Source organism: Chelonia mydas, chromosome 1 (assembly GCF_015237465.2).
Source record: "Chelonia mydas isolate rCheMyd1 chromosome 1, rCheMyd1.pri.v2, whole genome shotgun sequence".
NCBI classification, from domain to species: Eukaryota; Metazoa; Chordata; order Testudines; family Cheloniidae; genus Chelonia; species Chelonia mydas.
Window position 1 is genome coordinate 18,689,758 of NC_057849.1, and position 26,598 is coordinate 18,716,355.

General features: G+C 41.6%; 1 protein-coding gene and 1 long non-coding RNA gene across 2 annotated transcripts in view; one reads left to right on the plus strand and one right to left on the minus strand.

The window, feature by feature from the left end:
- The window catches only part of TENM4 (teneurin transmembrane protein 4), a 1,747,045-nt gene that overhangs the window by 1,141,125 nt on the left and 579,322 nt on the right, over nucleotides 1-26,598 (minus strand). The window lies entirely within an intron of this gene.
- On the plus strand, nucleotides 3,006-8,835 carry LOC122462850. Its single transcript, XR_006285711.1, has 3 exons — nucleotides 3,006-3,323; nucleotides 5,820-5,875; nucleotides 8,397-8,835. It is a non-coding gene; the product is annotated as an uncharacterized LOC122462850 (long non-coding RNA).

The window sequence follows — 26,598 nt, forward strand, 5'->3', positions numbered from 1 at the left end:
GGTGCACTGGCCCTGCTCCCTGTTAAAGGGCTAGTGTCACCCTGTGACATTCCCACTTAAAGCCTGGAAACGATTGATGGAAAAGATCATCACAACTAGTCCATCCCCACCCGATGACGGACTGCTCCTTACATGGCTCCAGGCCAAGCAACTCAGGGATGGAGATTTCTCTCCCTCTCTCTCTGGTTTTTATTCTTCTGTTTTGTTTTGTTGGCAGCTGGTATCAAGTGGAGTGCCCCAAGGGTCGGTCCTGGGGCCGGTTTTGTTCAATATCTTCATAAATGATCTGGAGGATGGTGTGGATTGGACTCTCAGCAAATTTGTGGATGATACTAAACTAGGAGGAGTGGTAGATACGGTGGCAGGTAGGGATAGGATACAGAGGGACCTAGACAAATTGGAGGATTGGGCTAAAAGAAATCTGATGAGGTTCAACAAGGATAAGTGCAGGGTCCTGCACTTAGGACGGAAGAACCCAATGCACCGCTACAGACTAGGGACCGAATGACTAGGCAGCCGTTCTACGGAAAAGGACCGAGGGGTGACAGTGGACGAGAAGCTGGATATGAGTCAACAGTGTGCCCTTGTTGCCAAGAAGGCCAATGGCATTTTGGGATGTATAAGTAGGGGCATAGCCAGCAGATCAAGGGACGTGATCGTTCCCCTCTGTTTGACATTGGTGAGGCCTCATCTGGAGTACTGTGTCCAGTTTTGGGCCCCGCACTACAAGAAGGATGTGGATAAATTGGAGAGAGTCCAGCGAAGGGCAACAAAAATGATTAGGGGTCTGGAACACAGGACTTATGAGGAGAGGCTGAGGGAACTGGGATTGTTTAGTCTGCAGAAGAGAAGAATGAGGGGGGATTTGATAGCTGCTTTCAACTACCTGAGAGGTGGTTCCAAAGAGAATGGTTTTAGACTATTCTCAGTGGTAGAAGAGGACAGGACAAGGAGTAATGGTCTCAAGTTGCAACGGAGGAGGTTTAGGTTGGATATTAGGAAAAACTTTTTCACTAGGACGGTGGTGAAACACTGGAATGCGTTACCTAGGGAGGTGGTAGAATCTCCTTCCTTAGAAGTTTTTAAGGTCAGGCTTGACAAAGCCCTGGCTGGGATGATTTAATTGGGGATTGGTCCTGCTTTGAGCAGGGGGTTGGACTAGATGACCTCCTGAGGTCCCTTCCAACCCTGATATTCTATGATTCTATGAATCTGAGAATGCTCAGCTGTGCAACCTTACAGATGGAACAATTATCGTCAACATACACTGCTTTCATTCTGGGTGTGGAATTCCCAGCAAGGAAATCTGTATGAAGCATGAGTACAGAATAAGCACCTTTGAGCTAGGTCTCTAGTACAGACCAGGGATGATAATTTTATTCTAGTTTGTGCAGCATGGGGACATAAGGAAAACCAGTGAAAGGCACAGTAGTTCAGAATTTCTCCTCTTAAGCAGATTTAAGTATGACCCTAAACTTTATTGTTAGAGCTGTGTGAAATTTAGGGCTTCTCTGCCCTGCCCCGCAGTTTGGATTATGGAGGTGTGAACAGTAGTGGGCACCAATATGCTGGGCTGTAATGCCCCCATACAAATGCTGCAGGTGCAAACTAGAAGGTTCGTCGTTAGCACTGACGTAGTACTCTTCAAGAAGGTTTACATTAATGTCAACTAGGAACACTTTGTGCCCACAGCATCCACTTGGGGGAGTAACAGCATAGCACTTCGGTAAGTGGTACTGTTTACACCCCTGTAATCCGAATTGCAGACCAGAGTAGAGACAGCCTTAGTGAATGTGCTTTGCACATTTTCTTTGAGTTTGATTCACTTGGGATTTTTCTTTAAGATTCAGGTAGAAATGAATAAAACCTAGGTCATTTGGTTTTACAAAATCAAAGTCAGAGCATTTTGTAGCCAGGTGATCTGTGGTATAGTAGACTGAGCACAGGATTGTGAGCCAGGAATGCCTTGCTTCTAGCCATCGCCTTGACAGTGATATCCACTGCGGTCTTGGGCAAATCACTTGATTTCTATGTGCCATCTGCATGATGGATAATACCTTAAAATATAGGGATGTTGTAAGGACTAAGTGCTTTAATGTACTGCACTTGGACAGCAAAAAGTGGCACAGTTCAAGATGAGGTACATTCATAGATATGATTTTGGCCCATTCCCAATGAAAACTGAGATAGTTTTGGAAAACCGCACTGGTTGGGCTTTTGCTTTGCAAAAAACTAGTGATTGTTCTTTTCCAAATCCTATTTCATCTGAACTGCCCTGAGACACGCCATATTTCAGATTAATGGTTACAGGTAGTGCCCATTTTTTATCTTTATATTTGAACAAACCCCAAACCTCATACTAAAACTCAGCTGGAACTGCTGTTACAGCTGGCATTGAGCGCAAATCACACAAAGGAATGAATTACCCACAGTTTCAACTGGAATGATAAATCAGATCAGATTTGCCTGGAACTGGCTCAGAGTTGTTCATAAAGTTCACAAAAGTTTTGCAAAACTTGTGCTGAATTTCAAATTTATAACAAAACCCAAAGCCAGGATTGTTTCACATGGTTGTAAGTTTGCTGATCAGCTTTTGTCCAACCCTAAGTATCATTGCATGTGATTTGTACTTGAATCCATAGCCTAATCTCAAGAATTCTCTGTCATGACTACAGCAAGGCAGGAAACAGTTTTCCAATCTGTAGTGGGGCAGTCACCCCACTCTGGCTCAGAAGGCGTTAAAAGCCAACCCTTGGAGAGAGACGGGAAATACCTGAGAAAAGCCTAGGCTGATTGGGGAAACAGCCACAGCTGGGGTCATACCCCAATCAGGCCATAGCTGGCCCTATAAAAGGGCTGTGAGCCAGGAGCTCAGGCAGACTCTCTCTCTAGCTTCTAAGACAGAAGGACTGGCTGCCAGGGAGAAAAGGGTACCTGCAGTGGGGCAGGGCTGGGGGAAGGCCAGAGGAGCTGGGGAGCTCCAGCCTGGAAAACCCCCAGGCTGCAGGCCTTGCTGGCCAGGAAAGGTACTGGGGCTACAGAGGTGTAACTGGGAATAGGCAGAGGCAGCTGGTCCAACCCCCTTGCTGATGATGAGTGGTTTAGACTGGAGTCTACCCTGGTAAGGGGGCTAGATGGTGACTGGCAGTAGCCACTGAGGCAAGGTGGGGATAGAGGATTGGGGGTTCCCCAGGGTGGAGAGACCCAGATTGTGGGTCTGGGAAGGACACAGGGGCCAGCGGTGAGTGAGACACTGGCCTGCAGAGGGCGATCTGGGCTGGAAGAGTTAATTCCCAAGATGACCAGCAGGAGGCACTGTACTGGTGAGTCATTGCCTTGATAAACCATCCTACCAAAAATTTTGAGATAAAAAAAATACCTGACCCAAGTTGGGATGAAATGTTGAAATCACAAAAACTTTCACAAACTGAAAATCCCAAAATAAATGTGGGTTGGATTGATCAAAACATGGGTTGGATTAATCCAACCCACATTTATTTTGGGATTTTCAGTTTGTGAAAGTTTTTGTGATTTCAACATTTCATCCCAACTTGGGTCATTTCCTTTTTGTTTGTCAAGTTCCTTTTTTTAAAAAAAACTTTACATTAACTTAAATTGCTAAACAAAAAGTCATTTTAAATAGAAAAAATTGAACTTTTCATTTAGAAAATGTCAAAACAGAACACTTTGAAATGAGCAATTCATTGAAACTAACCCTTTTTGTGAAGTTTTGGTTTCAGTTATTTGACTCCCATGGGCCCCACCCCCCCAAAAAATAAAAAATTCCCAAACAGCTCTAATAATGGGTTTTAGCCACAGACCTGTGTTGGGAGCAATGAGGAATGGCATCACCCCAGGAAGACATTCTGGGGTAGGGAGGCCCAAGAGCTCCTAATTGTTTATGGGGAGCAGACCAGCTACTACTCTCTTGTGGAGGATCCAGTCTGGGCTCAGGAAAGTGCAGGGACTGGAATCAGTCCAGATTTTTGTAAATCACAAAACGTGAAGGGTTCCTGCGTCCTGCTGCTTCAGCTACTTCAGAAATGCAATCTCACCTTTTATTACAATAGCTAGTGTACACTATACCCTATGTTTGAAGTAAAGGGAATGATTACCTCACTAAAACAAAACAACGAAGCCAGCAAACTTCTAGGCCATCTCCAAAGATAAGAGGGCAAATCTAGCCATGCTTATTCAGATTGCTGGCTATCATAAAAATGACTTTTTTTTTTTATTTGAAGAAGGGAGCTAACCCATTGCTTAATGCTAGATGTGGCATTTGTTTTCTGTAATGTCAATAGGAGCCTTTGACCTGCCAAAGTTCCTTAAATTCAGCAATGCTGAATCTGAAATGTTGAGACATTATGCAGACAGCAAGCACAGTGGAAATGTGAAGGGTTGTATGAGAGTCAAGAGCAAGGTTAATTTTTTTCGAGTACCTGGGCTGCCCCAAATAGACTGCTGCATGTTCCCAGAGAAGGTATGTTAGCATTCCATGGCGCTTGCAGCATTTGCAGCTCAAGGGACACACCCCGTGAAGGTGAGATGAGGTCTTAGTTCATACTATGGATTGAACTGAAATGGATGGAGATGAAGATTTACTAATCCACTGTGAATGTTTTCTGGACTGTATTAGAGGAAGAGAGGTTTTTAAAAATCAAACCACTGAAAATATTTAAAATTTCCATTTTGCAACGTTGAAAATTAATTACAGATGTGTTAAGCTCACCTCCTACGTCTGTAGTCTGGGAGCTCATCAACCAGAATCACAGGAATTCAGAGATGATACAATTTATGATAAAATGAAATATTATATATAGTTAGTGTGTGTGTGTGTGTGTGGGGGGGGGAAATCAATATTTTTCTCTTTAAAATAAGCTATTAGTTTGCCTAAAAAGAAACACCTGAAAGTAGAAAATAAACATTTAAAAATTGAGACCCTAATTATACCACAGACATTTCCTGACAGAACAAACTCATGAAACTGCCAACCCAGTAAAACTTTAATACTGTTTTTGCCTCTCACATTTTATGCTGTTTGTGAACCTACCTGTAAAACAATATCATGCCTTTCACTGTCCTTGAATAAAGATTCTGTTCATAGAATCCAGGAGAAAGGAAATATTCAGCCCCTGTTTCTGATGTAAAACAGAGTTTCCCTGATTTGAGTTCTGCCTACACAATTATACTGTATCTTGACTTCTGTAGAAATGAGCAATGGAATTTGCATGCGGGGGGGGGATGGAGGAGAGAGTGGTTGCACTGTAAAATTAAGATTTTCCACCTCCTGTTTTCGGGCACATGGAGCCCCCAAAGATAAGCTCCTGAACAGCTCATTGGAATAATTGAGAAGAGGAAAAAAAATTCCCCACAGGCCCTATATGAAGGCATTTTTTTAATGACTATGTGTTTAAACTGTGTTTGACACACAATAGTGTTTGTTTTTTGCCTTTAGTTGGAGGTAATTTATTCCACATCTGTATGATAATAAAAGGAGTTGGTGTGAATGGAGGATGCCTCTCAAACAGAGACACTCCTGCCACTTGCTGCATTTGTTTGTGTTTATGTAAGCAAAAAATGGCATGCATTATATTTTTATGATCCTTGCTATTTATTCTGTTTTTGTCAGGCCTTTAGGGATGCATTCTATAAACTTTATTGAGACAAGATATCTAGAGGCGTTTGCATACTTGTGAGCTCAGCAGAATATTACTTTTTAATGCACTTTTGACTTTGCAGAGAGAAAATAGAGTAAAAAAACGTAAAACAGCAATATTTGAGTGTGTTTTGTTTTTCTTACCTGTCTTTTGCTTCCCTAGGTTAAAAACAGATAACGACCAGATCATTTGAATGTAGTAAACTGGAGAACACTGAGGTACAGCAAGTTTAAGTTCTGATTAGTTGTGTGGCTAGAAAATGTGATTTATAAACTGAGGCCTCAGTTCAGGAAAACAATTAAGCACATGCTTTACTTTAAGCACATGCTTAAGTCCCAATATTTAACAAACACCCAGAACCAAAATCCCAACCAAACGCCCACAAATTTTGAGGATGTTTGGAACTGCATTCTAACTTTGCAGGTGATTCCCATCTCTATAGGGAGCCAGTCTTAAACCACGGATATAGACATACCTGACGTTGGTGACAGTGCGAATACAGATTCACTGCTGGCAACTGAGGCCCATCTCTATTATGTTTAGATTACCTAGTGTTGGATATAGAGGACCTGTTTTTTCATTTACTTGCACCAGTTTTACCCCCGAACAATCCCATTTACTTCATTGGCTTTACACCAGTGTGAAAGCAAAATCAGGTCCAGAGTTTTTAAACTTCTCTTCCCATTATAGAAACGGCTCTTTCCCATTCACCTTTCACCCAGAGCAATATTAGAAACAAACAGGGAAGTGGAAGGTGAGAAGAGTCAAGGTCCATCAATGCTCCTTCTCTCCCACTACAACTGATGAGAACTGATCGTGTGTGAACTATGCCAACTGCATCCTAACAAATCATTCTGCTCAGAACACTGTAGGAGAGCAAACCCACTCCCCGACAGCATACAAAGGAAGATGAAACCATTCTTCATGCTTTGAGCAATTTTTATTCAGGTCTTACGACAACTTGTAAGAAAAGGAACCATCCTGTCACATGATGGTTATCTCCTTGTGGCTTTCTCTCAACCAAAACACAGATATTACTCTTGATAGAAAGCAGCCTAGTGGTGGCAAAATAACAGACTCCAACCCAAAGCAATAGCAAAGGGGCTTTGTTAAGGAAGCAATGGCAGAATAGTCCCACAATATGAAGAACCAGTGTAGACATTATTACAGCCCATAGGATGCAGTAATATCTCTGTATGTTGTGCCTTTCCTCCACCATGTGGAGATTTAAGTCAATGGCTTTGCAGGGTGATAGATCAAGCAGCCTCAACTCTCCCCTCTTCCCCCTCACCTCATTGCTCAGCCTGCATTGATATGGAGAACAATGCTGATGAGCTAGGCTCTGTTCCACATAGGTAGGGTGACCAGATGTCTCAATTTTATAGGGATAGTCCCGATTTTGGGGGATTTTTTTTTATATAGGCACCTATTGCCTCCCTCCCCCCGTCCCATTTTTTACATGTGCTGTCTGGTCACCCTACACAAAGGGGATGTGGAATCACTCTTTTCAAGCTCCTATAAACCTGCCCAACTTTGCTCTGGTAATGGTTAGGGCCTTCCCCTCCTACTCAGACGATGACAGGCATCACTGGGTTCCATGACAATATCATGGCAAACACAGGGCACATGTCTAATGTGTATCTCTGCTCACTGGTATAGTTTCATATCTTTTTTCTTAATTCCCCCCCACAGGATTTTAACTGCCCCTCCATCATATTTTGGCACTTAATGTAAGAACCATGAATCAGCATAGAATGCACAGAATTATTTTTGTTGTGTAAATGGCAGATAATGCTCCATTCCTGAAGTAAATCATTGTTTCAGTGGAAGTTCAATACTCTTATCAGGAAAAGCTAACCGAGTGCTGACAGTGCACAGGTGGAATGCTATCAGCCTGACTGCCTAGGGAGTATAAATACATTAATAACTAAGATTATTGACCTTATGTCACTGAAATGAAATAATTTCAATTTTGTAATTCTGCTCTAATTGTCAAAATTAAGAACTCCTTCCCGCCTTCCTTGACTTTCACGGGGAGTGGAAGTACATTCGAAAGAGAAGTACATGTATATAATCAAGCCCCAAGCTGGGTGGACCTCAAATAGCCAAGAGCACATAAGTAGTTAATATGGAAAATTTTAATTTTTTAAAATAGTTCCTGAATATGTATTTGACTAAGATACCACCATGGCTTTGAACAAATCAACAAGTCTAGTTATTAGTCAGTCAAGAGGCCTGGATTCTATTCCGACCTCTGCCGTTAACTTGCTGCGTGCCCTTAGCCAAGTTTCTTCACCTCCTTATGTCCTAGTGTGGGGATAACACCCCTTAGTTACTTTTACTTTGTAAAGTACTTTCAGATCTATGGATAAAAAGCACCATGTAAGCGCTGAGAATTTAGAAACCATTTGGATTGCTGGATTACTGTGTATTCCCTTGGGACATTAAGGAATACTATACTTGTTTCAGAACGTTTACATATCAAGGTTTTGACCGAAGTGTGGAAACTTTACTCTGATATGTGTCATCCTGGCTTGAACCAGGATGCACAAACTTGTGTGATTTCCTGGTATCCAAATTTGCTGATAACTCTTCATGCATATTAAGATAAAAAAAAGTAAATGCACCCATTTGCTCATTCCTGTATCTCTTGATTGCTGCATAGAAATTGCTTTTTATTTGATCTCAACCGTAATAAGGATCTGAATTTGATTAGATTATTCCTTACTCTGCAATTAGGTCTTCTTCCAGTCACATCTGAGCCCTGACACAGAGAGTGAACCAAAATCAGAGTCCTGACCAAGGATTTACTACTAGAGCCTTATTTAGACAAACTCCTGTCAACTTCAACAGGAAGGGGGATAAAGACATCAGGACTTGTTCCTTTATTACCCAATGGGCTGCCTTTGGCTCTTGAGCCACCCAGGAGTGTCAGTAAACGTGTCTTTTGGGAATCCTCATCATATTCAGGGATCCTGTTCGATACTATGCGCTGAGAGCAGCTGCTACACTAACATTTCATTCTTCCAGAGAAGTGAGTCACAAAAATCCTGTTCAAATTTACAAGCCTCACAATATGGCAATAAGGACAGTTCCTCTTCCAAATATATGGTAATGGTGGTTGGGTGAAATCCCCTTGAAGCTGTTCGGTGCAATAGCCACCCTTCATCCAGGACACATTTAAGAAGCAGATACTTTCCTTTTTGGAGTAAGATAGCCAAAACAATAGGAGCCACCATTCAAAATGCAGGCCACGAGCAAGGCCAGTCAGCAACCGAGCAATGTGGACAGAGGCTGTTTGCCAGGGATTGAAAGTAAATGTAGGTGGTTGGGATTGTTTGGTGGAGGTGTGCTCATGTTTGTAAGCGGAAGCTTCCAGAAGCAGACAAAGAATACAACAGAAAGCCAAGGAGACAGCAAGAGAAGCACAGAAAGCCAAGGGAAAGGGCTTTTGGGGCAAAGTGCTGGCTGGAAAGAGGCTTGCAGCTTTGCCTCCTGTTTGATTCCTACTGTGTTCTGAGAAACAGGACTCCATGTACATTCTTTGAAAATAAGCAGGACTGCATCAAAGAAATACCTGTCTCCATCACCAATTTCTCCTCCTAATGGAAACAAGTCCCCAAATATTGGCTAATTGCTCGGACAAGTATCCTCCTCCCCCCCGAAAGAGCAGCACGTTTTGGAGTACAACACAACTAGTCTAGTCTAGTCTACTCCTACCTTTTGAGCACTGTTCGGTGTCTAACATAACTCTGTCCTGAATCCACACTGCAGACCCCTGAACCCAGGGAATCTTTAAGCCAAAAGGGATTTGTACAGGCACAGATATCACCTGTGAAAAAACTCACTGACTTCATTAGGGCTCCACATAGACATGGGGGGAATCTAGTAATAGAATCAGGGCCTAGGCTCCTTGTACGTACTGAGAATGGTGCATTTAATCATAGAAGCACAGAAATTAGCTTCTTAGAGGTCATCCTGTCCATCCCCCTGCCAGTACAGGATTAATCTCTCCAATACGTTTTCTAGTGCCTAGTGGATTATTGAAGTTTAGTAAAGTTTATACACAAAACAGAAATGTTGCTCAGCACTTTCTTCTAGTAAAATGTGCAAAAAAGCCAGCATAATAGGATTCAGATTTTATTTGGCAGGAATTGGGCCCAAGAGAGCCAATTCACTAACCTTTACAGCACACATTTCCTTTCACACAAGCGACACTTGCTTTATTTTAGAAAATTACAAAAATTTTAACAATACAAAAAGGACCAATTTTGATAATGTCTGCTTGTTCCAGGCCAGTGTATATTATACAATAAATATTCATTAAAAAAGTTTTAGAAATGTACAGTTCATTTTCAAACAGCAGGAGAGAAAAACAAAAATAAATATATTTTGCCCAGTTAATGCCATTGACACTATAGGGCTTTGTGATTACAGTCTACAGGAGAGGCCTTCATTGTATCAACTATCAACATGAAAGGAAGAGACTCAGTGAGTTCATCCTCAAAATACAAGGGGTCTATTTAAGTCCTACCGAAATGCAGAAGATGATGGGAAGGACCATTTAAAATGTTTGGGCATAAAACAGTTTTCTAAGGAGGTAGAAATGGAATGCGAAAGATCAAATTAAAATCAAATCAGGCTTGTGGGATCAGGTTGAGGCATTTGTGTATTTTAGGGGCTGCTAGACTAAAAATAAAACACTGTTGTAAATATAAGGCAAATGTTAGGTGTGTCATATATGACAGGTAGAGCAATTCTGATAAAAAAGGATTTGGTTCTTATTTTAACAATGACTATCAGCTTTATTACATCTCTACCTTTTTGATAGTCAAAGAACAACACAGAGGAAAGCTCATGGTATTATCTGAATTCTCATGACATTTTCATTTAAATTTGCAAACCAAAGGTGTTCTGTTAAAGAATGGACGAAGATTCTTTTAGGTGCTCAAACCAAAATCTCTACAATCCTGAACTTTGGATCTGGAATATGTGCGAGACCTGGGTGGTAATCCTGGTTCTGACACTGACTTGGCCTGTAACCTGGCGCAAAGTGAAGTAATGATAATGACTTCATAACTAACTACTATTTCTAAAGTGCTATAAATGCAAAGTCTTATTAAGGTTAGTAAGTAATGGAGGAGGGAATGGAGCTTGGGACCTCCTGACTTCTAGCTCTACCATGAAAAGCAAGTGACTTTTGGAGAGATGCCGTGTCTGACAATCGTATTCCTCTTCCACCACATGAGAGTTACATGGTTCCTTGTTTCTCACCCTTTCTGGTATGCACTCACACAAACTGAAACGCTCATCAACAGGGGAAACGTTGCAGTCACACTCCAACCCAGTTGGATGCATGGCATTGCCAGTTGAGCTGCAGTTATCTGCAGTGGCAGCCCTGGGCATCCCTTTATTATGATTTTGTTTTAATATATTGTAATAATTGTTGACTCATTTCCTGGGAGAATCAAAGGAGCTATGAGCCATTAGGAAGGTCTTGAATGAAAAGAGGGATAATGGCTCGTCAGAAGGGAATTCCATGGAGAGGAGGAGGTGTATGAAAAAAAAGTCACTCTGTTGTAGGAGAAACACTCATCAAAACTTTAAGATTTCTTTTGTTTTTTGAGGCACCGTGCTGCCTAGACCAGTGGTTCTCAACCTTTTGGGGCTCAGGATCCATTCGTAAATGATTATTGTCTGTCACGATTCAGTAAAAAGCCTGGAGGTGGAGGCCTTGGGGTAGTTACAGTTGGATTCTGCCCACCAGGGAGGTTGGGTTCTGCCCAGCACTCACCCCACAGTGACGGCTCCAGCAGCTCCTGTGGTATGGGGTTGGCTGGACTTGGTTCACCGCTCCAGGTGTTGCAACCTGTGGGATTGTAGCACTGCTACGGTTTGGCCCTGCCCCTCTGACAGGATCAAATTTGTGAGAGTGGATTTGTGACCTGGGTCATGGGGTTGCAGTGCCATTCACTCAGATTTGGCCTACCTGGACTCTTGTCATCATGACGGCTGGGCCAAACTTGATTGGCACTGGGACCCCAGAGGTTGCAGGGCTTGGAGCAGGGAGGCAAGTCCAGCCAGCCTCGTGAGACAGGAGCCACCGTGCGACCCTTTGAAACACGCTGGTGACCCAATTTTGGGTCCCGACCCACAGGTTGAGAAACCCTGGCCTAGAGCACTCCATGTGGTTTAAAAAGACTTTGCCTCAGTTCTGGAGCTCTGAATAAAAAGAAAATTAAAGAATAGATTGGATTGTATACATCCATTTTAACGGTAGTATAGAACAGCATTCTTGTTCTGTACATTGACATCTATTTGAGATATGGAGATTTTGTATGTATCTACATTTGTTATTCATCACTGCAAAAGCCAGATACATACATATGAATAAAAGAAATGTGCTAACCCATTTCCCCTTGTAAAATAACTCTGTCTAGATAAGATTTTGCATCTTTGATGTGTCTCTTTAGTATCTTTTGGATGATTAACCCTACTATAGGACTAGTAAATCTTCAGTTTTAAGCAATGATTTTTTCTATACTAAAAGGATACAGGAACATGATATTGAGCATAAATAACTTATGAAATCATTTTTGTTTGAAACATGAAGTTACACTGACTCTAAGAAAGTACAAGAAAGTTGGTGGTAATGAATCTTTGCACTTCTTATCTGGTCATTAAACATTCTGACACTGTCAATCCTACAGAAATGAAATTAAAGCAGTTTTATATAATTAGGGAACGCGCCACTCCATCCTGAAAAACTGACTCACCTAAATGGCCTTTGATATTAATCAAACTTCCCTGCTTGAAAAAGCTTCTAAATTTAATGATCATGGTTTGCTGTTGAAATCAGACATCATTCAAATTTGCGCCAAAGATGGACGTATGTCTTTTTATTTTATGATTAGAACTTGGAAGAGAAGAAAGTTTCAATGGAAATAAAAAGTAAATATGACATTAAAGATAAAACAAGAATGTTAAAAAGAATCAAATAGCATTACTTTAATATTTCATATGTCCTCTATTAGGGAATTATTTTCTGCACTTGAAAGGAAAATGGTGATTTGATAGGTGTCATGTTTGTCATTTACAAAAAGCTAATACATACGTTCAGTCTGAATGTCATTTATTTTAGACAAAACAAGAAGGAACAAAAGTGAAGTCTCAATGGGAAAGTCCCTTATGTGTCTCCTTTGTAACATGCTGCATCAGACACTACTTCCCCAAATGGCAGCTTCCTTCACAGTCAGTCAACTTCTAAAAATGTAAAGAGAGAGTATGAGATATTCAGCTGGTGTAAATCAGCATGGTTTCATTGAAGTCAAGTTTAATTGGAAAGAGAATATATAGTAATTTAAGTCAACGGAGCTATGCCAATTTACACCAACTGGGGATCATAGAAAAAAAGAAAAAGTTAAATAGCTACATACAACACAGTAAGTCTTCATACTTGCTCTGATCTGTCATTCTAATGGATACTACAGGTAGTAAGCTGCCTATGCTCCTTACATTCCAGAACCACCTCTGGCAGCCAAAGGTAAATAAAGGGTGCAAGGTCTATCAGTTGAAGTTGCCTCTTTATTCAGCTGTAGTAGGGTAGACAGCTCGCCTTAGTCTCTCTACTGATTCAGAGAACAACCCTAACCTTGCTTTGGAGGGTGAATAAGGTCACTGATATTTTGGATAGTGGCTCTAGCCAAATCAGCAGATGGGGGCTTCCTCCTCTGATTGCTGTGTTAGGGTTGATGGATCACTCCTCTCTCCTTCATGGCTCGCCTCAATTTCAGAATTCAAACTTTTTAACTAGCTCTGTGTTCCCCAAGGTCATTTTCAGGAGTCCATTAGTTGGGTCATACTCCATAGTAAGGTTCTGTTTATAAATAGTTTATAAAGGGTTAATAAATTATTAATGGAAGTTATAAGTCTACTGCAAACAAGGCAGCGTTGATGTTAACACTTACTGAGCTAGTAGACTTAAAGTGTAGCCTCACTAATCAGCTTTAACTTTATTTTTATTTTATTTTATGAGAAATGCCAGTTTGGTTGATAAAGGTAATAGTGGTGATGTCATATATTTAGACTTCTACAAGGCATTTGACTTGGTACCACACAACCTTTTGATTAATAAACTAGAATGATACAAAATCAACATAGCACATTTCAAATGGATTAAAAACCAGCTAAGTTATAGGTCACAAAACTTCAGTGTAAACTGGGGATTATCATCAAGCAGATGTGGTTCTATTGGGGTCCCACAGGGGTTGGTTCTTGGCCCAATGCTATTTACCACTTTTATCAATGACCTGGAAAAAAATAAAAAGTTTGCAGATGACACAAAGATTGGGGAAGTGGTAATTAAAGAAGAGGACAGGTCACTGACACAGAGTGATCTAGATCAGTTGGGAAGCTGGGCACAAGGTGCATTTTAATATGGACAAATGTAAAGTAATAAATTTAGGAACAAGACTATAGGCCACACTTACAGGATGGAGGACTCTATTCTGGGAGGCAGTGATTCTGAAAAGGACTTACAGATCGTGGTGGATCATTAGCTAAATATGAGCTCCCACTGAAATACTGACAGGTTTCAGAGTAGCAGCCGTGTTAGTCTGTATTCGCAAAAAGAAAAGGAGTACTTGTGGCACCTTAGAGACTAACCAATTTATTTGAGCATAAGCTTTTGTGAGCTACAGCTCACCTCATCAGATGCATTCAGTGGAAAATACAGTGGGGAGACTTATATACACAGAGAACATGAAACAATGGGTGTTACCATACACACTGTAACAAGAGTGATCAGGTAAGGTGAGCTATTACCAGCAGGAGAGCGGGGGGAGAGGGAGGAGGGCCAAAAGGGCTAATGTGATCCTTGGATATATAAACAAGAGGTTATCCAGTAAGAGTAGAGAGGTTATATTACTTCTGTATTTGGCTCTGGTGTGACCAGTATTGAAATAATGTGTTCACTTCTGTTGTCCACAGTTCAAAAAGAGTGTTGATAAACTGGAGGAAATTCACGAGAGTCCTTAAAGGGCAGGAAAACATGCCTTTTAGTGATAGACACAAGGAGCTCAATCTGTTTAGTTTAACAAAGAGAAGATTAAGGGGTGACTTGATCACAGTCTATAAGTACCTACACGGGGAATATAATGTGTCATTAAAGGGCTCCTCATTGCAGGAGGCAAGATATAACAAGATCCAATGACTGGAAGTTGAAGCTAGACAAATTCAGGCAAGAAATAAGGCAGTTTTTTGTTTATTTTTAAAAACAGTGTAGGTTAATTAACCATTGGAATAATTTACCAAGAGGTGTGGTGGATTCCCATCACTGGAAGTTTTTAAATCAAGACTGGATTTTTTTCCCTAAAATATATTCTTTAGGTCAAACAGGAATTAATTCAGGGAAATCCTATGGCTTTGGTTATACTGGAGTTCAGCACAGATTATCACAGCGGTCCAGTCAGGCTTTATAATCTACCAAACAATGCATATATGATCCACTCAATGCATGCTAAGTACAACACGTCTTGCCTAGACTAGAGAGACAAGGTGAGTGAGGTAATATCTTTTATTGGACCAGCTTCTGTTGGTGAGAGAGACAAGCCTTCAAGCTACACAGAGCTCATCTTCAGGTCTGGAAAAGGTACTCAGAGTGCCACAGGGTATGACTACACTGCAATTAGACACCCCTGGCTGGCCTGTGCCGGCTGACTTGGGCTTGTGGAGCTGTTTAATTGTGGTTCAGATGTTCAGGCTCAAGCTGCAGCCCGAGCTCTGGGACCCACCCACCTCACAAGGTCCTAGAGTTTTTGGGATGGAGCCCAAACCCGAACATGTACACCGCAGTTAAACAGCCCCTTAGCCTGAGCCCTGCGAGCCCAAGTCAGCTGGCACAGAGCAGCTGCAGGTGTGTAATTGCAGTATAGATGTACCTACAGTGTCTAGAAAGGTACAGTGTCACAATTTCTAATACTCTTGGGCCGACATGACTACAACACTGCTGCATACAACACCTGTCCTACACTGGAGTTTCCAAACATGTTAGTTGTCTCTCCTGTGCTGACTGGCTATTTTCTCCATCCCCCTCCTGGCCCAACCCCTCCCCCACATCTCTTCTCCTCGGCCTTTATACCTGCCCCTCTTTCCCCTCTTTTTTCTCTTCTGCCCTGTTCCCCTCAACTCATTCAGTTGATGCCCCACTCCCTTTGTCTTCCTATCTAGCTAATCCCCATCCCAAATAAACCCACCTAAAAACAAAACCAACCAACCAAAGATGAAACTAACATGAATAGAGTTGCCAACTTTCCGATTGCAGAAAACCAAACACCTTTGCCCTGCCCCTGCCTCACTCCTTCCCCGAGGTCCTGCCCCTTCTCTGAGGCCCTGCCCCTGCTCACTCCATCCCCACTCCCTCCGTCACTCACTCTCCCTCACCCTTGCTCATTTTCACTGGGCTGGGGATGGAGGTGCCAGAGGGGGATCAAGGCTGGAGGGTGGGGCCAAGGGGTTCGGAGTGCAGGAGAGAGCTCTGGACTGGGGCAGGGGTGTGGGAGGGGTGAGGGCTCCACCTGGGGGTGCGGGCTCTAGGGGGGGGCAGAGATGAGGGGTTTGAGGTGGGGGAGGAGGCTCAGAGCTGAGGCATGGTGGGGGGGCGGGGGGAGACGGGGAGGGCTCCGGCTGTGTGTGCACGCTCTGCTGTGGGGCTGGGGATGAGGGGTTTGAGGTGCAGGAGGGGGCTCCAAGCTAGGGGGTGGGGCTGAGGGATTCAGAGTGTGGGAGGGGGCTCTGGGCTGGGGCAGAGGGGTTCGGAGGGCAGGAGGGGATGCGGGGCTCTGGGAGGGAGCTCAGGGCTGGGGCAGGGGGTTGAGGTGTGGGAGGGAGTGCAGGTTCCAGGCAGCTCTCGGGAAGCGGCCGGTATATCCTTGCAGCTCCAAGGTGGAGGAGCTGAGGCTAGGCAGCTCTGTGTGCTGCCCCCGCCTGCAGGCGCTGCCCACGCAGCTCCCATTGGCCAATGGGCACTGTGGAGCTGCCACTCGGGGCAGGGGCAGTACTTGGAGCCTCCCTGGCCACCCCGGGCCTAGGGGCCACAGGGACATACTAGTCGCTTCCAGGAGCCCGGAGGAGCCAGGGCAAGTAGCGAGCCTGCCTTGCCCCACTGCACAGCCGGTCAAAAACTGGATGCTTGGCAACCCTAAATATGATGTTTACAAGCCATCTCTACTTGTATGTTGTATCTCTGTCCCCTATCCTTTGTCCGTCTTTTCTATTTACACTGTAAACTCTTAGGGGCAGGACTGTGTATTATTCTGTAGAATACGTAGCATTATGGGGCCTGAGGCATTACATAATAAACATAATAATACACAATAACAATGTTCTTACACACCTTTTATCCTAGTCTAGACAAGGCCCATGAAAGGTCATTTTGCAAAGGCATTTAAAAACACATGGCAGGCTTGAAGGGTTAACATAATCCTTCCCCCACTGGTTTTATTATAATCATAAAAAACATGCAAAAGAGAAAGATAGTTCCGTATTTGGGTAAAGGAGCTACTTAGGGGGGGGAAATAAGCAGCAGCAGCATAATTGCATACACGCAAATGACTTCAATTTTCATTAATATATTTTCTTTGTTACATTCATTGGCCTGGGGCCTCTCCACAGATTTTCTAGCCATACATTCCGCCAAATTAAGCATTTAAGGCACAGTGTATCACAAACAGTGATACATACGGAATGTCTCAGGAAATTCCTGGTGCTAATGGGATTTAGAACCTTTCACCTCCTTTTCACCAGTTCACATCCAGCCAAGGTCAATAGTGACAAAGTTTTCTCCCCCAATAGCTGTTTTTTGACCTATGTGAAATGAGTTGGTGGTCCCACAAGAATTTTTATGGGTAAGATGGTCACATAATAACCAGGTCACCATTACTGCCAATCTCAGAAGGAGGCAAAGGTCTGAATGGACTGGCATGGAGACTGAATTATCCATTCACTTGGACAAGACAGCAGTCCAGGTCATGGCTGAAGTATATGCGAGGTGTTAGATGGAGAAGCATGCATTGTGTCTGCCCATGCTTTACCTGTTCTATGGCTAAACAGAGGAACTCCGCATTCAGTGCTAACAGTCTGGCAACTTAAAATTTTTACAAGGGGAAGAGATCAGAAGAAGGAAACGAAGAAGAATAGAGCCACCAATGCATACGGATTTTCTTCATTTTATATATGGTTTAAAAAAAATCCCATTGTAGACTTTTTTTAAATCAGGCATTTATAATGCATGAAAGTTAGAGACAGCTCTTAGTTGAAAATTTCAGTCATGGATCTGAATCTCCCAAAGTTCCAGAATGCTTGGATCTGGATTTTGGGTGGCACTTTTTTGGTCTTCTTACTATGTTTTTTTAATTTGGGGTATACATTTAATTTGAGCCTCTATTATGATGTTTTTAAAAAAATTCCATGCAGCTTGCAGGTATTTCACTTTTGTGACCGTACCTTTTAATTTCTGTTTAACTAGCTTCCTCATTTTTTGCGTAGTTCCCCTTTCTGAAATTAAATACTACAGAGGTGGGCTTGTTTGCTGATTCACAGACACCGCCCACCCCACCCCCTGTCACTATTACCAAGCGGTTCAGCTATATTCACCTCTTGGACCAGATCCTGTGCTCCACTTAGGAAGGATAGTCTTATGTCTAAAGCATGAGACTGGGGATCAGGATCTGCCACTAATTTCCTGTGTAATTGTACTCAACACATTTTACTTGTCTGTGTTTCACTCTTCCTATTTGTGAGATGAAGATAGTAAACGAAGACAGTAATACTTAATTACTGCACCTAGTTTAGAGAGACTCTTACTTTGTTAATGTTTGTAAAGTACTTTGGGATCCTTTGATGAAAGGTGCTATAAAAATTTGAGGGCAAGAGTTTCAGAAGTGACTAGGGATGTTGGGTCCTTTGATTTTTGGTCATCCAACTTGACACACATTAAAGGGACCTGATTTTCAGAAAGTGTTGAGCATCCAGCCCTCTGAAAGTCAAATCCTTTTTGAGGTGTTTCAAGCTGGGCATCCAAAATCACTAGTCTCTTTTGAAAATCTTGCCAAGCATTATTTCTACTATAATTTCAGAAAAGGAGGGGTTGAGGGGTAGAGAAGAGATTGTGAGTTGCATACATTTCCTCTCCTCCTGACATCCGTTCCCTCAAATGAAGAAAGGTTTAAAAAAAAGTATTGCCTTATTTCTCCCCCGACCCCCAAGTAAAACACAGGATCTACGACACGCAAACCATGTCCTTGTTTAAAGCTATCAGGACAGCAGTGTTTTCTCTCTGCGTCGGCTGCTTTGTTTTGAAATCTGAAATAAACAAGCATGAATAAGATAATTACCCATTCTACTTTCCCTACAGTTAAGTTGCAAATATAGCTCTAGTGAGACACAAAACTCACACTCAGTGATAACTCTGATAAATATTTTCTTATTTTGATTGAATAACTAATAATTTCTGCTTCTCACAAAGATGTCTGAGAAGCAATAATAGTTGGTGTGGCATTACTGTCCTGTCCTTAATATTCCTGATTATGAATCCCTTAAAATGTGATTGAATAGAGAATCATTAGAGGAGGGCATGAGAACTAATCAGTCTGTCAATCTGCATTTTTGGTGTCCGGCAAATGAAAAACAAGCAAGACATTTACTAGAACAAGTGAGACATGCTTTCCACTGTGATAAAGATGCAATCCAATACAAATCTAGTGAATGTCATCTTCTCTTGGAGCCAGAATGACATCTCTATTCTCCACATTTTTAATCCTGAGGCACCTCACAGCGCAAACTGTCAAACTAGTGCTAATTCAAAAAAGGCCCTGGAGGTGAAACTGTTTGACAGCCTCTCTCAGTTTATTCAAATGAAAAATCAGGCTATTTCACTTCACCATCCGTTTTGTCCACTCTGTATGTCTTTGCTTCAACATCCACTTCCTTTAGGTCAGCTTCCATTTTTTCTGTCATTTGGCCGGGTGAGATTTGCAGTACTTTCTCTCCCCTCACTCCCCCCACAACATCCATTATTTTTAACATGGTATAAATGACAATTATCTGTTCCAGCTGCTCATCCAAATTGATGACAAAATTGGGAACTGGAGGGTTTTTTAAAGCTTATACTTTTACCACTTCACTCTATTGGTTTGTTTGTTTTACTTCCAATTGTTATACAATTTTTACTATTGGCAATAACAGTATACTATATAAAAAAAAGAATCCACTGGCTGAGAAAACTGGTGACTGTGGATAGAGGATTTCACCTCTGGGATACCAGTTGAATCCAGCCCAGATCAGAAATGGCCAATAGATATATGAAATGAATATGGCAGCCTTTGTCTAGTCCCTACTGAAAAAGTGGTCCCATCACAAAAATACCAACACAACTGGCACCAATTGGGTTTCTTGCAGGTAATCTCAGACCAGAAACAAAGGACTGATTGGGCATGGAGACTGAGGACCGAACTGCAAGCTTAACTCCATGGACTTTGCTGGAGTTACCCCAACAAAGAACTTGACCTTGAATTGCCCTCACTCCTAAAGGTGGTTCCTTCAGGTCAGGGTTGTGAAAGACTGCACGTGCTGCTTTTAAAATGATTATTTATTTGTATTGTGGTAGCGTGTCAGGAACCAAACCAAAGATCAGGCCCCCATTGAGGCCAGGAGAAATAAAATAGTTTGCCATTTTATTGGATGTAATCCTGGATGAGTTGTTTGTTTGCCCTGTACAAAATGGTGGCTATTCTCTAGTTTTGAGCTAATGATCTGATTTGGAAAAAGAAGAAATTAGATGTCTTGATTTCTTTTTTGCTTTGCAGCCTGTCCTACAATATTCAGAATGAAGATGGTAACCATCAGGTGAGGTAAAATCCAAGTTTAGTGCCATGCAATGGAGTAACTTCACTTGAGTCCTTTCTTGAGTGACTGCTAGCCTCAACCTCACATTCAGTCTTTTAATAACATTTCCTTTCACATTGCCTTAGAGCAAAATTAAGCCTGCTCCCAAAATGAGATCAGATTCTTCTCTGTTACATAGGTGCAAATTCAGAGTAACTCCCTTGAAAATAATGGATTTATGACTATTGAGAACACAAGGTGGTTTGTAATATAATGGTATCCTGAGGTTCCATTTTCTAGTGATTAAATTACTCTATATCAAATGTACTCAGTTTACAAGTAAATAAGTATTTTCTGCCACTCTGCAAACTCAACCTAGGACCTGAAAGACAAGCTAATTTCTTTCCTTCTCGTGCATCATCACCAGGAATAAAGTTTCAGAAGATCAAATTATGCCCTCAGTTATTACTAGTTTCAGAGTAACAGCCGTGTTAGTCTGTATTCGCAAAAAGAAAAGGAGTACTTGTGGCACCTTAGAGACTAACCAATTTATCTGAGCATAAGCTTTCGTGAGCTACGCTAGCTCAAGAAAGCTTATGCTCAAATAAATTGGTTAGTCTCTAAGGTGCCACAAGTACTCCTTTTCTTTTTGTGAATTATTCTTAGGCAACCCCTAAGAGCTTCAAATTATGCCTTCAGTTATACCTTCCAGAACGTTGAGGGCAGTATCTGGCCTGTAAAATTTCACTACTATTGATGATGTACAAGGAAGAAAACAACCCAGGTTGAGTTTGTAGGCCACCAGTATTTCAAAAAAAAGTTAACTTTTACTCATAATTGTAGTAAAATCGATATGGAGCCATTCAGACTCCATAAACACAGAGACCCACAATCCATTGTCATAGAATAATGGTAAGTGCCTGATCCAAAGACCAGTGTGTCAAAGGGAATCTTTCCACTGAATTCATTGGGCTTTGGCTCAAACCTCAAGCACACAAAAGGTTTTTGTTTTGTTGTTTTAAACTGATGAAATTTATTTGCACACTTATAAGCTGTGAGGAGAAGGACTATGGGCATTATCCTACACTTGTGGCTTTAACTCCAAAAAAGTCGGTGTGCCTCTGATTCATACATGAAATGAGATGCACACAGTGTGTAACGTATTTCAGTTATTTTGGCTTCAGATTCTCCTGTTTGTATTATGGCCAAGGTATCTCAGTGCTCCCACTCCTTTGGGACCTTCAGGTTAGGATATGATTTCCAATACAGAAAGTTATTTCTGTAATTAATTAATTGCCAGGCCACCCTTTGTTATGGCCTTACCACTGAATATTCTAAGCTTTGCTTTGGGGTCTTTAACACTTGAATTTTATATTCCAGAGTGTTTTTGATCGTGTATGTACACAAAGGTATTTTGTTTCTCCCCCTCCCCCATACCTCTCCTCAGGACCTGCATTAGGGAGTATGTAGAAAGAAGAAAGGGGAATTGACAGAAGAAGAGGAGCAAAGAACTTCCTTTTCATGTCTTATTCCAAGGATGTTTCAGATACCTCTTTCCATAGAAAGACAGAGAGAGAGAGATTTTTTTTTTTTTTTTATCATCAGTGTGATCCTTACTCTCATTCCCATATGACCGGGGGGAGGATGGGCATCACTGTTAGGCGGAATGTTTCTTTGCTTTGCTGCCACATTTATTTACCGTGTGTTTGTTTTCTTTTAAAGTGAAGGATGAACTAATCTTTTCAACCCTTTTAAACTTGGCTGCCGGGAAGATGTGCCTTTCCACACAGGAGACTGTTTTCTTCATGTATCATTTTGAGAAAATATACTCCAGAGACTGACCAGACTCTTTGAATGAGAGAGAGATGCTAGTATTTACATGAAGTTTAACTCCCATTTTACCTGCCAGAACCATAACATTCTTTGATTCAGTGTCATAACCTGAATTTCAATGGGTTGCGGAGTCCCTGAGGAAACCATTTAGATATGAGCCATTCTTCAAAGAAACAATGGAATCACACACCAGACTGTACCTGGAATCTTAATTCCCTCAGACTAAGTCAGGTTGATTATTGTTTTTGTGAAAATAAAAATGGATAAGGATTCTAGTTTGCCCATTTATGTTTTTGTCTCAGACAAGTAAGCACAGACACTTTATTTTTCAACAACTGCATGATTTGAAGAACCACCAGTACAAATATTTTTTGGTTTTCTCATTTTATTTTTTATAAATGCCTCAAGAATGTCACATTCATGATCTGCACGTGCTACTGGATTTGAAATCCAGACACCCAAGCTGGCAAAGGGAAGCATAATTTACATCTCCTTGCATCAGCCTGACCCCTTGTTCCCCAGGCAAAGTTCCCCTGAGAGATGAAAGCAGTTCCTGGTTGGTGAAGAAGAGTGTTAAATTGTGATGAGGACTTTAGAGTCCAGTTATCAGAGGCTTCTTAAGGATGCATTGATCATGCTCACAGGCTGCAGGTACAATAGGACACGGAAACAGGACCATTCGAGAGCTTTCACTGATGCCCAAGCTCCACGGACTACACTGGTTGTGTTCTTCCACAAATGTAATTCAACCTACTTAAAGCCCCAAGTAATTTAAATGCCCTTCTACCTAACAGGACTATTTCTTGCCCTATGACTTTGTCAGGGCAGCTGAATTCAGCACTGCTGGAAGGCTGACTATCTGAAGGCATCAGATCACGTTGTGTAAATGAAATGGCTCCACTGAAGTAAATGGAGCTACACTGAATTCCACCACCTGAGGATCTGGTCCATAATCTGCAGGGCCTTTTCTGTCAAGGGTCAGCAGCTCTGGAATTAATTTTTCCCTTAGCATATTAAAAAAACCCCCAAATTCTGGAGCCAAACAATTTACAGTCTAAAATATGGACCTGGCAGACAAAGGAGGATATAGCACACACAAGGAAGGGGAGCTGCAGGAAAGGTCACAGATATATGGTTGACTGTTTAAGAACAGAACATAAGAATGGCCATACTGGTTTGTACCAATGGTCCATCCAGCCCAGTATCCTGTCTGCTGACGGTGGCTGATGCCAGATACTCCAGAGGGAATAAACAGAACCAAGCAGTTTACTGATTGATCCGTCCCCTGTTGTCCAGTCACAGCTTCTGGCAGTCAGAGGTTTAGGGACACCCAGAGCATGGGGTTATGTCCCTGGCCATCTTGGCTAATAGCCATTCATGGACCTATCATCCATGAATTTTTCTAATTCTGTTTTGAACCTAGTTATACTTTTGACCTTCACAACATCCCCTGGCAACAAGTTCCACAGATTGACTGTGCATTGTGTGAAGAAGTACTTCATTATGTTTGTTTTAAACCTGCTGCCTATTAATTTTGTTGGGTGACCCCTGGTTCTTGTGTTAGGTGAAGGGGTAAATAACACCTCCTTATTCACTTCCTCCATACCATTCATGACTTTATAGACCTCTATCATTTCTTTTCTAAGGTGAACAGTCCCAGTCTTTTAAATCTCTCTTCATATGGAAGCTGTTCCATACCCCTAATAATTTTTTGTTGTCCTTCTCTGTACTTTTAACGTATCTTTTTTGAGAGGGGTGACCAGAACTGCACACAGTATTCAAGGTGTGGGCATACCATGGATTTATGTAGTGGCATTTGATATTTTCTGTCTTATTTGTCCTTTCATCATGGTTCCTAACATTGTTAGCTTTTTTGTCTCTGCTGCACGTTGAGAAGATGTTCCCAGAGAACTATCCACAATGCCTGCAAGATCAGGCCTCATCATTTTGTATGTATAGTTGGAATTATGTTTTTCAATGTGCATTACTTTAAATTGATTGACACTCAGTTTCATCTGCCATTTTGTTGCCCAGTCACCCAGTTTTGTGAGATCCCTTTGTAACTCTTTGTAGTCATCTTTGGACTTAACTACCCAGAAGAATTTTTACCATCTCTAAACTTTGCCACTTCATTGTTTACCCCCTTTTCCAGATCAATTATGAATATGATGAACAGCACCTATTCCAGTACAGATCATTGGGGACTCTTCTATTTACCTCTCCCCAATGCGAAAACTGGCTGTTCATTACTACTGTTTCCTATTTTTTAACCAGTTACTGATAAATGAGAGGATCTTCCCTCTTAACCCATGACTCCTTACATTGCTTAAGAACCTTTGATGTAGGACCTTGTCAACAACTCTGATAGTCCAAGTGCACTGTATCAGCGGGATCACTGTTGTCCACATGTTTGCTAACCCCCTCAAAGAATTTTAATAGATCGCTGAGGCATGATTTCCCTTTACAAAAGCCATGTTGAATCTTCCCCAACAAACACCCAACAAGGTGTTTCATAATTCTGTTTTTTACTATAGGTTCAACCAACTTGCCTCATACTCAAGACAGGTTTTATGGGCCTATAATTGCCAGGATCATCTCCAGAGCCTTTTTTTTTTTTTTTTAAATCGGCATTAGTTATCTGCCAGCCATCTCCTGGAGAGGCTGATTTAAGTGATACATTACACACCAGTTAGAAAAGGAGGACTTGTGGCACCTTAGAGACTAACAAATTTATCTGAGCATAAGCTTTAGGGAGCTACAGCTCACTTAGTAGTTCTTCAGAGCTCTTGGGTGACTACCATCTGTCCCTGGGGACTTATTACTGTTTAATTTACTGATTTGTTCCAAAACCTCCTCTACTGATACCACAATCTGGGACAATTCCTCAGATTTGTCACCTAAAAAGAATGGCTCGGGTGTGGAAATCTCCCTCACATTCTCCGCAGTGAAATCTGGTGCAAAGAATTAATTTGGCTTCTCAACAATGGCCTTGTCTTCTTTGGGTGTTTAGCACCTTCAGGGATCTCACTGATGGTCTGGCAGGCTTCCTGCTTCTGGTGTACTTTTTTTTTTTTTTTTTTTTTTTTGCAGTTAGTTTGTGTATCTTTTGCTAATTCTTCAAATTCTTTTTTGGGCTAATTATACTTCTTTTACCCTTGACTTGCCAGAATTTTAAGTTCCTTTCTATTTTCCTCAGTAGGATTTGACTTCCAATTTTTAAAGGATGTTTTTTGTTTCTAACTGCCTCTTTTACTCTCTGTTTAGCCATTGTAGTAGGGGTTTTTTTTGTCCTCATTTGTTTCTTTTAATTTGGGGTAGAGTATATAGATTGAGCCTCTATTAAGGTGTTTTTTTAAAAAGTTTCTATGCAGTTTACAGGCATTTCACTCTTTTGACTGTCCCTTTTAATTTCCATTTAACTAGCCTCATTTTGATGTAGTTCCCATTTTTGAAGTTAAATGCTTTTGTGGAGGGTTTCTTTGAAATATTTCCCCTTATAAGGAAGTTAGCTTCCATAAATGTAATTAAATTTATCACCAAGCATGGTTCAGCTATATTCACCTCTTGGACCAGATCCTGTGCTCCACTTAGGGCTAAATTAAAAATCGCCTCTCCCGTTATGGGTTCCAGGACTAGCTGCTCCAGGAAGCAGTCATTTGTGGTCTCTAGAAACTTTATCTCTGCATCCCGTCCTGAGGTGACATGTACCTAGTCAATATGGGGATAGTTGAAATCCCCCATTGTTACTGGGTTTTTGTAGCCTCTCTAATCTCCCTAAGCCTTTCACAATCACTGTCATTGTCACTACTGTACTCTTATTGTTCAAGCATGGAATTTCTATCCTGAGAGACTGCGGTGGTGTTTGTTTCATTTAGGATTTGTACTACTGTATATTTGACTCTATGCTTTCTTTCACATATAGTGCCACTCATGCCCCCCCCCCCCGTCCAGCACAACTTATTCTGTCATTCCTATATGTTTTGTACCCTGGTATTACTGTGTAACATTGATTATCTTCATTCCACCAAGTTTCTGTTGGAATATCAATATCTTAATTTAATACCAGGCACTCAAGTTCATCCACCTTAGAATTTAGACTTCTTGCCTTTGTATACCAGCACTTACAAAATTTGTCAATTTTTGGTTGTCTGCCTTCATGTGATGTAATTGATTGGGGCAATTTTTGATTTGACTGTTTCTCTTCAGTTCCAACCTGTAATTTATCAAC